Here is a 14,634-nt window from a genome sequence, read left to right on the forward strand (position 1 = left end):
TTTCTTTTCTTTCAGCAGTGCTTTACAATTTTCTGAGTACATGTCTTTCATCTGCTTGGTTAATCAACAAAAAAACTCCTAGAACAAGTGAGTTCAGCAAAATCACAGGATACAAAATAAACACAAAAAATTAATTGCATTTCTCTATATATCAATGAACAAAAGGACATGAAAATTAATACTTACAGTGCAAATCTAACAAAGCAAGATATGAATGCTAACTAAAATGCTGATAAAAGAAATCACAGAAGATAATAAACAGAGAAACACACTGTGTTCATGGATTAGAAGACTCAACATAGGAAAGTTATTAACTCTCCCCCAAACTGATATACAGTTTTAATCCAATTCCTATCAAAACCACAGCAATTATTTTGTAGATAAAGAGAAACTATTCTAAATTTACAGGGATAGGTAAAGAAATTAGAATACCTAAAATAATTTAATAAGAGATTAAAGTGGGAGTAATAAGTCTACATGATTTCAAGACCTATTAAATAACTATAGTAATCAAGACTGTGTGGTGTTGGCAGAGAAACAGACACAAAGATCAATGGAATAGGACAGAGAGTTCAGAAACAGACCCATACAATGTGCTCAACTGATTTTGGAGAAAGAATCTTCAACAAATGGTGCTGGAGCCACTGGACAATAAGCAACAAAACAAAACAAAAATCTGTGAAACTTTAAAAAAATAGAAGAAAATCTTTAGAGTTCTTATACTTGGCATCTAAAATATGATTGATGTATAAGAGAAAAAAAATGATAAATGATAAACTAAAATTTAAAACTTTTGCTCCATTAAGAGGATGAAAATAAAAACTACAAACTGGGAGAAAATATTTGTAAATCACATATCTAACTAAAGATTAGTTAGAATATATAAAACTTATAAAAACTATATATATATATATATATAAAATCTAACTAAAGATTAGTTAGAATATATAAAACTTATAAAAACTCAACAGCAAAAAAAAAAAACTCAAGTAGAAAATGGGCAAAAGACATGAACAGGTACTTGAATGAATCAGATACACAGGTGGCAAATAAGCATATGAAAAGATGTTCAAAAAAAAATAAAAAGATGTTCAACATCATTAGCCATTAGGGAAACAGAAATTAAACCGTAATGAAATATCACTACACATCTATTAGAATGATTCAAATAGAAAATAATGATATCACCAAATTCTGGTTGAGGATACAGAGAAGTTGGATCATGGGTATGTTGCTTGCAGGAATGTAAACTGTTATTCACTGTGAAAAACAATGGAAGTTTCTTTAAAAATTAAACAGGCAATTACCATACAAAATAGCCATTGTTCTTCTGGGCATTTATCCCAGAGAAATGAAAACATATGTTCACGATGGGGAGGACCGCCTGGGTGGCTCAGTAATTGTGCATCCGATTTTTTATTTCAGCTCCAATCATGATCTTGGGGTTGTTGGATTGAGCCCTGGGTAGGGTTCAGTGCTGAGCTCTGCTTGTCCCTCTCCCTCTCCCCCTCCCACTCTCACTGTCTACACACCTGTGCACTCTCTTTCTAAAATAAATAGATAATTTTTTAAAAAGTATGTAGGTGCTTATAATAGCTTAGTGAAACAAATGTCTTTCAAACAGGTGAATACTTAATTAAACACTGTGCTGTATCTGCACCATGTAACACTATTCAGCAAAAAGGAAATCTCAAGAGAACTATACATAATTTAAAAAGTCAGTCCCAAAAGCTTACAAATTGTATGATTCCATTTATAGAACATTCTTTAATTGACAAAATTATAGAAAAGAGAATAGATTAATGGTTGTCTGTGGTTAAGGAGGTAAGTAGGTGTGGCTATACAGGACAACTGAAAGATCCTTGTGGTGATAGAATTACTATGTATATTGACTATATCAATGTCAGTATCCTGATTGTGATATTTTACTAGAGCTTTGTAAGCTGTTACCATTGGGTGACAGTAGGTAAAGGTACATGAGATCTCTCAGTATCATTTTTTACAACTGTCTATGTGTGATATTGTGATTTATAAGAAATGTATATTTGTCATCTAAATGAGAAATATACATTTCTCATATCTATTTGGTTTTTATTTTTTTATTTTATTTTTTAGGTTCTTTTTTTTTTAATAATAAATTTATTTTTTATTGGTGTTCAATTTGCCAACATACAGAATAACACCCAGTGCTCATACCGTCAAGTGCCCCCCTCACTGCCCATCACCCATTCACCCCCACCGCCCGCCCTCCTCCCCTTCCACCACCCCTAGTTGGTTTCCCAGAGTTACGAGTCTTCAAGTTCTGTCTCCCTTTCTGATATTTCCCGCCCATTTCTTCTCCCTTCCCTTCTATTCCCTTTCACTATTATTTATATTCCCCAAATGAATGAGACCATATAATGTTTGTCCTTCTCCGATTGACTTATTTCACTCAGCATAATTAAATATAGTTCCTGGCTCACAGTTCCCAAAACCCTTAGAATTTCCTAGGCCTGAGAGTGGTAGGGGTGTCTTCTGTTATGTTAATGAGGGGAGTTTGAATGCAGTTAAAGATGGGGCCATGTGATTACAGAGGTGGCATTTTTAAGGGAGAATGGTGGAGGCTGAATCAACCGTCAATGGCTAATGATTTAATCAATCAATTAATCATATCTTATGTAGAAAGCCTCCATAGAAACCCAAAAGGACAGAGTTTGAAGAGCTTCCAGGTGGGTGAACATGTAGGGGAGTAGGGAAAGTGGTGCTCCTGCAAAGGACATGGGAGATCTATGCCCTTTTCCCATGACTTGCCCTATGCAACATTTCCATTTATCAGGCTGCTCCTGAATTATATATCCTTTTACAATAAACTGGTGATCTAGTAAGTAAAATGTTTCTCTGAGATTTGTGAGCCACTCTAGCAAATTAATCAGATCCAAGTAGGGGTTTGTGAGAAACTCTGATTTATAGCCAATAGATGAGAAGTACAGATAACAACATAGAGTTGTGACTAGTGCCTGAAGTCCAAAAAGGGTCACGAGAACCTCTATCTGTAGCCTGTTGGTCAGAAGCACGGGTAACAGCCTAGGCTTGTGACTGGTGTTGGAAGGTAATGGTGGAGGTGAGAGGGGCAGTCTGCTAGAACTGAACCCTTAACCTGTGGAATCTGATGCTTATCAACAGGTGGTAGAATTGAGCTGAATTCTCATTCTGCTGGTGTCCTGAGAATTGCTTGGTGCTATGTGGGAAGCCACACTCCCCATACTGGAATCAGTACCAGAACCAATGTGTATATATTTATATATGTATGTGTATATGTGTTTGGGATATATATGAATGAAAAACCATCACTAAAATGCAGAGATTTTCAAATTAGATATAAAAGCAAGATATAACTACATGCCACATACAAGAAAAACACTTTACATATATAAATAGAAACAGGTTAAAAATAAAGTATGGGACATCAATAACAAAATGATAGTAATAACAAGATGACAGAGATGCTGAAATTATCTAGCAAAGACTAGAGGCAGCTCAAATGACCATTCACAACTCTTAAAATAGAAAATAGACTCAGGACACCTGGGTGGCTTAGAGGTTGAGTACCTGCCTTCCACTCAGGGTATGACCCCAGGGTCCTGGAATCAAGTCCCACAAAGAGCTCACCCACAGGGAGCCTGCTTCTCCCTCTGCCTATGTCTCTGCCTCTCTGTCTGTGTCTCTCATGAATAAAGAAATAAAATCTTTAAAAAAAGAAAAGAAAATGGACTCAATAGTAATGACAAAAGAAAAGAATCAAGAAGTTGATAGAAAAATAGAAAGTATTTTTTAAAAAGAAAGTAGAAAAATAGAAGGTATTCAATCTTAAATAACAGAGAGGGAAAAAGGATTTTTAAAAATGGGCACACACACACAAAAAAAGGGCAAAACCTCAGGAACCTGTGAAGCAAAACCAAATGGTTTAACAGTCATGTCACTGGAATCTAAAAAGGAGAAGAAGTACAGTGCTGAAAAATACCTGAAGAAAAGCTTGTTAAAATGTTCCCAAGTTGAGCTAAAATAAATGTTCCCAAGTGCATAGAAAGACATAAACCTACAGATTAAAGAAGCTGAGTGAACTCGAAACAGGATAGAACAAAAAAAATTTATTAGAAATCTTGCTTAAAAAAATATTGCCTTGGTCAGTGCTCTGGACTGAACTGTGCCCCCCTCCCCAAAGTTCCTATGTTGAAGCCCTAACCCACAATGTGACTGTATTTGGAAATGGAGCTTTAGGAGGTAGGTAAGGTCAAATGAGGTCATAAGTGACCCTCATCCAATAGGCCTGGGGGCCTTATGAGAAGAGGGAGAAAGGGGTAAAAGGAATGAGGGAGGAAGGGGAAAGGAAAGGAAAGGAGAGGGAGGGGAGAGAGAGAGAGAGAGAGAGACTGTTTCCACATACATGAACCGTTTTGTTATGGCTGCCCAAGCAAACTAATATAGTTCATAAAAAGGATTCAGAAAAATTCAGAAAAAATTATTAAGTAATCTATATTTATCTCAAAAATAAAACTCAGGTATTTTTAAGGAATAATAAATACAGCACATATTTTATAATATAAAATTTATATATATTATATACATATTATATTTTTTTTAATTTTTTTAAATTTTTATTTATGATAGTCACACAGAGAGAGAGAGAGAGGCAGAGACATAGGCAGAGGGAGAAGCAGGCTCCATGCACCGGGAGCCCGACGTGGGATTCGATCCCGGGTCTCCAGGATTGCGCCCTGGGCCAAAGGCAGGCGCTAAACCACTGCGCCACCCAGGGATCCCCATATTATATTTTATAAATATAATTTGTATTATATATTTATTATATAGTAATTATATGTAATAATATATGTAATGATTAATATATAATTATTACATATAATTAATATATAAAACTTAGAGCACAGTCATTACAATTATAAGTCAGGAAAAAAACAATTACATCACAAAATTTTAGGGGGGAAAGCTTATAAAACTGTATTTCAACACATGGACTAGGCAATTTATTTAAAGCTATGCAAAATGCACCAATAGTTGTCTTCAGTAAAATACAGTTCAAATTTATAGTAATGTGATTATCTGCTTCATTTTTTAAGCTAGCTTTCTTTCTTCTTTCTTTCTTTCTTTCTTTCTTTCTTTTTCTTTCTTTCTTTCTTTCTTCTTTCTTTCTCCTTCCTTCCTTCCTTCCTTCCTTCCTTCCTTCCTTCCTTCCTTCCTTCCTTCCTTTCTTTCTTCTTTCTTTCTTTCTTTCTTTTAGCTTTAACATGACAATAACTAACAAGAAACTATAAAGCATAAGACCATAACAGCTAACCATTTTTTCTTGGCCATTCATCTATATTCTCTGGACTTCAATTTTGTCCTTTATAATACGGGCTTGTATGGAAGTGGGCAGGGCAGAGAAGTTAACAGAGCTGGTAACTCTGAGCTCTAAATGTGGTATATCTGTGGGGAATATGCTGCCCTCTTTAGTTCTACTCAGCACCACACATACTGCAGTTTTAAACTTACCCCAAAGATATGAATAAATAGGTTTATAGTTCTAAAAACCCTTCTGACACAGACTAATACTTTTTAAAATGTTTAATGTAGGGACGCCTGGCTCAGCGGTTGAGCATCTGCCTTCCATTCAGGGTATCCCAGGGTCCAGGATCGAGTTCCACATCGGGCTCCTTGTGGGGAGCCTGCTTCTTCCTCTGCCTGTGTCTCTGCCTCTCTCTCTCTGTGTCTCTCATGAATAAATAAATAAAACCTCTATAAATAAATAAATAGCACAGCAAAAGAAACAGTCAACAAAACTAAAAGACACCCTATAGAATGGGAGAAGATATTTGCAAATGACGTATCAGATAAAGGGCTAGTTTCCAAGATCTAAAAAGAACCTATTAAACTCAACAGCAAAGAAACAAACAATCCAATCATGAAATGGGCAAAAGACATGAACAGAAATCTCACAGAGGAAGACATAGACATGGCCAACAAGCACATGAGAAAATGCTCCGCATCACTAGCCATCAGGGAAATACACATCAAAACCACAATGAGATACCACCTCACACCAGTGAGAATGGTGAAAATTAACAAGGCAGGAAACAACAAATGTTGGAGAGGATGTGGAAAAAGGGGAACCCTCTTGCACTGTTGGTCAGAATGTGAACTGGTGCAGCCACTCTGGAAAACTGTGTGGAGGTTCCTCAAAGAGTTAAAAATAGACCTGCCCTACGACCCAGCAATTGCACTGCTGGGGATTTATCCCAAAGATACAGATGCAGTGAAACACCAGGACACCTGCACCCCGATGTTTATAGCAGCAATGTCCACAGTAGCCAAACTGTGGAAGGAGCCTCGGTGTCCATCAAAAGAAGAATGGATAAAGAAGATGTGGTCTATGTATACAATGGAATATTACTCAGCCATTAGAAATGACAAATACCTACCATTTGCTTCCACGTGGATGGACCTGAAGGTTATTATGCTGAGTGAAATAAGTCAATCGGAGAAGGACAATCATTACATGGTCTCATTCATTTGGGGAATATAAAAAATAGTGAAAGGGAATAAAGGGGAAAGGAGAAAAAATAAGTGGGAAATATCAGAAAGGGAGATAGACCATGAGACACTCCTAACTCTGGGAAACGAACTAGGGGTGGTGGAAGGGGAGGTGGGCGGGGGGTGGGGGTAACTGGGTGATGGGCACTGAGGGGGGCACTTGATGGGATGAGCACTGGGTGTTATTCTATATGTTGGCAAATTGAACACCAATAAAAAATAAATTTATAAAAATAAATAAATAAATAAATAAATAAATAAATAAATAGTTAAATGTAACATGACATGAGTAGAGGGATTATTTTCCTAGAAATATATTAGTGAATACCATCTTTTCCAAATGAATTTTCCATCAATTTTCATTTTTTTTTTTGAACATGAAATAAAGTTATGCTAAAAAACATTAAAGGTCTTTTTATTCATCATTAATATTTTTAAAACTTTAAAAAATAATAAAACTTTAACTATACAAACAGTAAAATAAACAGATTTTAATTTCTGCTATTTAAAAACTATATATCCAATAAATCCATACACCCTTAAGGGGTATATAGCTGAAAAATCTTTATCAATACAAATCAGAATACATTAGCTATAAAAGTTATTATAGAAATTGTAGCACTGTAAACACTTCCTACAGTGCTGTATACGCAAGTAACCTTTATAGAAAGACTATTCAATTTCTTTAATATAGAATGTATTCAGTCAGGGAACATATTTACTGACCACATACTGTGTGCCGGGTACCATTCTAAGCCCTTGGGAATGATCAATGAACAAAACAAAGATTCTTACTCTTGGAGTGCCTGGGTGGCTCAGTCGTTGGGTGTCTGACTCTTGGTTTTGGCTCAGGTCATGATCTCAGGGTCTTGGGGTGGAGCCCCACAACAGGCTTTGTGCTTAGCTAAAAGTCTACTGGAGATTATCTCTCCCTTCCCCTCCCCCTCTGCTCTTCCCTCTGCTTATACACTAAGTAGGTAAAATCTTAAAAAAAAAAAAAAAATTTCTACTCTCGTGGAGCTTGAGAAAATGGTGCAGGAGACTACTGGTCTCAGCTTAGAGTATATCTGTTCACAACATGTTTGTTCAGTGAAGAGTTTCAAAACTATAAATGATATTTCATGGTGAAATACATACATCCAATTTGGTCCAGATGCCTTGAGGTTCTGATTTCCTTTCATCTTCACTATCTTTGTCCCTTATAGCTCAAGGGCATCTCATAGCCTCAGCAAAGTTAAGAGAGAGAGAGAGAGAGAGAGATATGAAATCAAGCAGACATGCAAATGGAAACATTAGAATGTCCCTGTCAAATGAATTACATGCTTGGCTTAGACACACACACACACCACACACAATAATACCAAGAAACAGAACTAAGAGCCTTTGTTACTGTTCCATCTTTATGCATTTTCCATCCTATAAGAAACTAAAAAAATCTTCCCAGCAAGAAGAACTAAGCAAGGAAGCTTTTGAAAACAATACTTGCCCCAAAAAATGCAAGTGGAGCCTGCAGCTGTACTCATTTGAATTATAAACTAACCTGCCTTCTCCAGGATTTTCCAAAGCCATAATTCCATGATTTAAATTTAAGTGGGCAACATCACATCAATAAAAGACATTTTTTATACTAGCAGGAGGATATATAATATAAACTCCTTTATACTTTATATACTTAAATGTTTCTTTGGCTTAAGAATACTTTTCACAATTTCAAGGAACAGTTTTGTTACAAAGTACATACTTGAAAATGGAATTAAACTGCTAAGCTTCTCTGGTTGAGAACCTCAATGGTGAGGTATCTTTGAACAATTCTAGTTTTATATATTAATTCCATTAAGACCTAATAGCATCCCTAAAATCAGTGAGAATCTGGCCACTGCTGACAGAACACTTCTCCTACCTGAAGCTTCATTTTCCAGCAAGACGCATTGGGGAGCCCTCAGTGCAGCTCTCCCCAGCAGCATGTTCCTGGGTTCATCTGCACAGCAGCTGCCGCCCTACAGCAGCCAGCAGAAGCACATCACCACAGCTGGACTTGTAAGGGCTTGCTGGAGCCCTTGGCATACCACTGCTGTGATCAAATTGGACTACTTCCTCCAGCTGATTTCCAAGGAACGAGATAGTGAATGAATAATTCATGACAAGTCCGTTCCAGCAACCCATTTCTGCTCTATGGACTGCAATTGCAATGTAAAGATTCTAAAGCATATACTTGCTAGCAGGCAAAGAATGAAAGTTCACTTTTCTAGTCAATTACAGTAAATGTTAGTAGATCTGTTTGCTCTTCTTTCATGCTAACCTGTCACCCAGACTTACTTAAGAGATTTTTTTTAATGTAGGAAAATTACAGTAAATGTTAGATCTGTTTGCTCTTCTTTCATGCTAACTTGTCACCCAGACTTACTTAAGAGATTTTTTTTAATGTAGGAAAGGTAAATGATTAACCACAGGTATCTGACACATACACACACAAAATTTTTTCTCCATAAAACCTGTCTTACACAGTGGTTTCTGGTGGTAGGAAAAGCAGCAAAGTGCTTGCTGTAAGATCAGCAGGTCAGTACTTAACATTTAACAAAAGACCAGTTCCAGCAGAGCACAGGAAATTATCACATGGCCGGGGAGGGGAGTTTCAGTATCAATGCCAGGAAACAAATTGCTTCAAAGGGGAATTTTCCTGGTCTCTCAGGCTATAAATATAACTTTCATCTCATTGGTATTCTTCTAGGAAAAACATGAACATTCATTTTCACCAATTTGTCAGTGGTTACATATTTCCAAAGGAGTGATATCTAAAGTAGAATTCTCTGCAGCCGGACACATGATGATGCCAAGAGGAACTTGTAAAGAAAACGGAAGGCCCATACCCCTTCTAGCTCAGTTCCACCTCCAGGAAGTCCAATCTTACACCTATCACTTTTACCTGTTTCAATCTTTCTTTCCTTTTCTTCTGCACTCACTGGGAATATCTCAAGCTTGTGCTGTGTTAGTAAGTTCATTTTCCAGCCATGACTATTCTGTTCCTAGCTACTTCTGATTTATTTGTTCTGCAAACTGGTTCTCCATGTGACTCCTTGGCTCTGTATTCTTCCCTTTTCACCTCATTCTGTTATTTTATTTTTTTCATTCTATTATTTTATTATATCATTTCTGAGCCTGTTGTTTTATGAAACTCAGGTTCTTAATAGCCTACTCCTTAATAGCTTACTCAAGAATTCTCTTCATTTTGAAGGGAAATTAGTATTTCTTCCAGAATAGATCCTGCATCCTTCTTCTGCATGTACTGTACCTTTCCCTCCATCCTGCCACAGGCTTGCAATGCCCTCTTGTTGGTTCAAGCTTCACTGGGTTGTTCTTTAGAGCACCTCTGCCTGTGTTACTGTGTAGTCTAGGGGAGCCCCTCCCCTTCCAGCTGCGTTCTAACTGCTGTTCACTGAGTGTGAAAGGAGAAGGGAACCAGCTCCGCTGCGACTAGGGCTATAAGCAGCCCTAACTCTGAGTTTCTCTCCCAGGGATATATTCTTTTCCTCCAAACATTAATTCCCTCAATCCTTGAGGAAGTTCATCCCCACCAGAAAGAGTCTGGCCCAGGTTGTTCTCTTCTTCCTTTGCAGTCAATCCTCTCCCCCAAATCCTGACTACCCCCTCTCCACTCCTACCCAGTCCTGTCACCTGCAGTTCACTCTATGCCTTTTTTTCCACTTACTGTTCTCCAAACAGATTTGCCTGATCTACGTTCCCTTCTGCCAAGTGTTCTGCTACCTCCCACTGTGCTGATGAAGATAATCAGCTCTAGGGTTTAGGGCTAGTCTATCTTCCTTCTCTACTTCTCTCCCAGCCTAAACATACCAAACTCATAATCTCCAGTGTGCTTTTATCACATGAAAGAAATAGGCAAAGGCTTCCAGTCACCTGGAATTCCCAGTGTTCCTACAGCATTGCCTACACTGACTCATGCTCCTCACAGACATTAGGGATTTTGCAGTACTTTGATCACTATCCTTTTCTCTCAGAGAGCTTCTGCACAGGCTGGATTTAAGGATGACTCTGAGCCAAATACTCTGAATTCTCGGAAACTTTCATTTCTCTCAATGACCATTTTTAAAAATTAACTGTAGGTATGTTTCTGCCAGTTTTTATCCAATTTGCTATTCATATCACTAAATCTAAAAAAGTGAATATTTTGAAATTTGGCTTTATTCTGCCATCTTAAGATGGAAACCACACTACTTAAAAAAATAATAATAATAATCTGATATGGCCGCATCAAAAATAGTTCTAATGCAAAGACTTGTGGCACAACAGACATTATATCAGTAGATCATAACAAAATGACTACAGTGGATATGACAGGTTGCTGTTCCTTCTTCCTTTTCGGTAGCAGAACCCCCAATTCTCAGGATGCCTGAGTGGCTCAGTGGTTGAGTGTCTGCCTTTGGCTCAGGTCATGATCCCAGGGTTCAGGGATAGAGTCCTGCATCAAGCTCCACGCAGGGAGCCTGCTTCTCCCTCTGCCTATGTCTCTGCCTCTGTCTCTGTGTCTTTCATGAATAAATAAAGAAAATCTTTATTTTTTTAAAGATTTTATTTACTTATTTATGTTAGAGAAAGAGAGAGAGGGGCAGAGACACAGGCAGAGGGAGAAGCAGGCTCCATGCTGGGAGCCCGACACGGGACTCGATCCCGGGACTCCAGGATCGTGCCCTGGGCCAAAGGCAGGCGCCAAACCACTGAGCCACCCAGGGATCCCAGAAAATGTTTATATAAATAAAAAGAACCCCCAATTCTCTTCAGTATTCCCCTCTCCCCAGAGTCATCATTTGTGACTCACCCTTTGTCCCTATAGTAGGTTGACTGGCAAGAGCCCACTTATGGTGAGATCTGCTGGAGACATCCAGGAATACCTTCTCATGCTTAGAGAGAGCAACTAGTTTTTCTTCCTTTCTTCCTCCCATGTACAAGGCTATGTACAGTCCTGAATGCTACTGACAACAGCTACAACATTCAGGGAAATCTGCCTATAATGAAGTATATTCCAAACAGAGCAAACAGAACCTGGGTCCTTGAGAATGTCTCTGATTTGTATCAACCACTCTAAGACCCATCTTTCCTTTAATATAGACTTCCTTTTATACGAGCTAGCAAAATTTTCATTGTTTAAGACAGGTTGCATGGTTGTTCTGTTACTTGTAGCTGAAAACATACTTACAGATAGCATTTGGATTATCTGTTTACATTATCAAACCCTCTTTTGTCTGGCTGTATATTTTTATTTTATTTATTTATTTATTTATTTATTTATTTAATAATAAATTTATTTTTTATTGGTGTTCAATTTACCAACATGCAGAATAACACCCAGTGCTCATCCCGTCAAGTGCCCCCTCAGTGCCCGTCACCCATTCACCCCCACCCCCCACTCTCCTCCCCTTCCACCACCCCTAGTTCGTTTCCCAGAGTTAGGAGTCTTTATGTTCTGTCTCCCTTTCTGGCATTTCCCACACATTTCTTCTCCCTTCCCTTATATTCCCTTTCACTATTATTTATATTCCCCAAATGAATGAGAACATATAATGTTTGTCCTTCTCCGATTGACTTAGTTCACTCAGCATAATACCCTCCAGTTCCATCCACGTTGAAGCAAATGGTGGGTATTTGTCGTTTCTAATGGCTGAGGAATATTCCATTGTATACATAAACCACATCTTCTTTATCCATTCATTTTTCGATGGACACCAAGGCTCCTTCCACAGTTTGGCTATTGTTGGCTGTATATTTTTAAAATTAACAAAGAACTTCAAGCTGATTATTAAGAATCAAGTATGGCTAAAGATGCTCCAAAAAATATCAATGATTCTCAGAATTAAGAGAGACAAAGATCATCTATTCTAACCCAACAGAAAGCTGAATCCTTGCATAATATTGCAGCACTGGCTGTTTCTTCTTAATACTGCCAGGAACAGAGTTCTCCAACCACATCCTAAGGCAAACAATTCACTTCACTCCACTGATAAATGAATCCTTATTTACTGTCAGGCTCATCATCCTTGGCCTGAAGTGTCTATTGTAATACTGGATTTAAAAGCAAATTAAAGAGAGGGCAAGCAGTTTGGCACAATGCTGGCAGCAACAGTAACAAGGTACACTGGGACACCAATTTTCCCTAGAGTATCAGTTAGTTGGCAGAATTGTGAATCCACTAGCATTTAACCAGATTATTAAAACTCTTTTTTTCATGGACTGTACACATGTACAATTCTACTCTGTTAAAGTTTTAGGGCCTCCTTCCACTCCCCACTGTAAGAGTGACAATGTGAGGGATGCCTGGGTAGCTCAGTCAGTTAAGTGTCTGCCTTCGGCTCAGGTCATGATCCCAGAACCTTGATTGAGATAGAGCCCCATGTCTGGCTCCCTGCTCAGTGGGGAGCCTGCTTTTCCCTCTTCACCCTGTTTGTGTGCTCTCTCTCGCTCACGCGCGCTCTCTCTCTCTCTCTCTCTCTCTAATAAGATCTATTTGATCTCAGGGGCTCAGAATAGAGTCTGCTTAAGGATTCTAGAACTCTCTCCCTCCCTCTCTGCCCCTCCCCTGACTCCTGCACATGTACACATACTCTGTCTCTAAAATAAGTAAATCTTTTTTTTTTAAAGGGCCTATAACTGTTGTAAGAAACTAAAGCTAAAGAGAAGATTTTGAAACAGAGTCATTCAAATTTTCTTATATTTCCCATGTTCTCTTCAGCAGTCTGAAGTTTGGATAAACATGCTAAATATACAGTAAGTAAGGGTTTTCAACATTTTTTTCCATGATGAACCATCAGAAAAGCATAAAAGATTGCTGGGTAAAATATTAATTCGGGAAGCCTGGGTGGCTCAGTGGTTTAGTGCCACCTTTGGCCCGGGGCCTGATCCTAGAGTCCCGGGATCAAGTCCCACGTCGGGCTCCCTGCACGGAGCCTGCTTCTCCCTCTGCCTGTGTCTCTGCCCTCCCCCTCTGTCTCTCATGAATAAATAAATGAAAATCTTTTAAAAAAATATTAATTCTACATGATAAACCTATTTTAAGATTTTAAATTTTAAGACAATCATTTTAGTCATCAATACAGTAGACTGTTTTTATATATTTTAAAATATAAAAAACTTTTGGAGTTTCTTACTGTCTTTGAACTACTGTCATCTATTCATTAACTTAACTTCCTCTTTTCAAGTATCTGTATGCTCTGGGTTTAAAAATTCTCACTGAAAGAACGAACCACCCTTGAAAACTTTAAAACATATATATTTTCTGGTAAAGTTTATTTCTCCAAAGGTTATTTCATCTGGCAGCTGAAACAACAGATGATGAACTCACAGCATATTCCAAGTATTTCAAAAATTTTTTATTGCTTTTGCATATCTGAGGTAAAAGTTCTGATTATGGAGGACCTGGCTTTCAGAAAAAATATGAAATAGGGCAAGATGGTGGTTGTCAGACAAGCCCCTCCAACTTTTATAAAAACTGTGCATCATAGCTGGACTGCCCCAGAATACTTTTACGTTTATGCTACAGTGCCACATGAAATGCAGGATAGCAAGCCCTAGGTGAGATAGAACACAGAGCTTGTGGCTTGATTACAGTATACATGTACTCTCCCCACTGATGACATTCCAACTAAGACCTTCAAATTCTTAAGACCATTACAATGACATGTCCCTGAAGCAGCAGAAAATATAAAAGGAAAGCACTCATAACTCTGCCTGCTTTTAGTTAACAGTCATTCATGGCTTTTCTCTGTCAGTGCCACTATCCTGAAGACCCTGATGATGAATTCTTGGCTTGCCAGCTCTTGAACATTCTTAAAACCTGCTCCTTCAAATGTTGCCCAATACTCTGGATAAGCTATCTGGTTTGCTCTGCTTCTCTACTATATGCTTGTTTTGGTCTCTGAGAAGGACTGGTCTTTCTCGGTTACTAAAAAGTTACTCAAGAGAGCACCCAGCATGGGAACCTAGTAGACTGTTCTACATTATCTCTAGAATGCCAGGCCTAGCCTGGCCTGCTGATAACAGCTCAGCAGCAAACTGTGCCCT

At 38.1% G+C, this 14,634-nt stretch overlaps 1 protein-coding gene across 10 annotated transcripts in view; it reads right to left on the reverse strand.

Moving 5' to 3' along the window:
- Nucleotides 1–14,634, reverse strand: part of MARCHF8 (membrane associated ring-CH-type finger 8) — a 158,004-nt gene that overhangs the window by 39,129 nt on the left and 104,241 nt on the right. Inside the window, exon 3 of one of the 10 annotated variants that reach the window (XM_072806281.1) lies at nt 7,705–7,791. The exons of the other annotated variants lie outside the window; for them this stretch is intronic. The gene's annotated coding sequence lies outside the window, so the exon portion shown is untranslated. The remainder of the gene's footprint in view (nt 1–7,704; nt 7,792–14,634) is intronic. 10 annotated transcript variants of the gene reach the window in all.

Source organism: Canis lupus, chromosome 29, assembly GCF_048164855.1.
Source record: "Canis lupus baileyi chromosome 29, mCanLup2.hap1, whole genome shotgun sequence".
Classification (NCBI taxonomy): domain Eukaryota; kingdom Metazoa; phylum Chordata; class Mammalia; order Carnivora; family Canidae; genus Canis; species Canis lupus.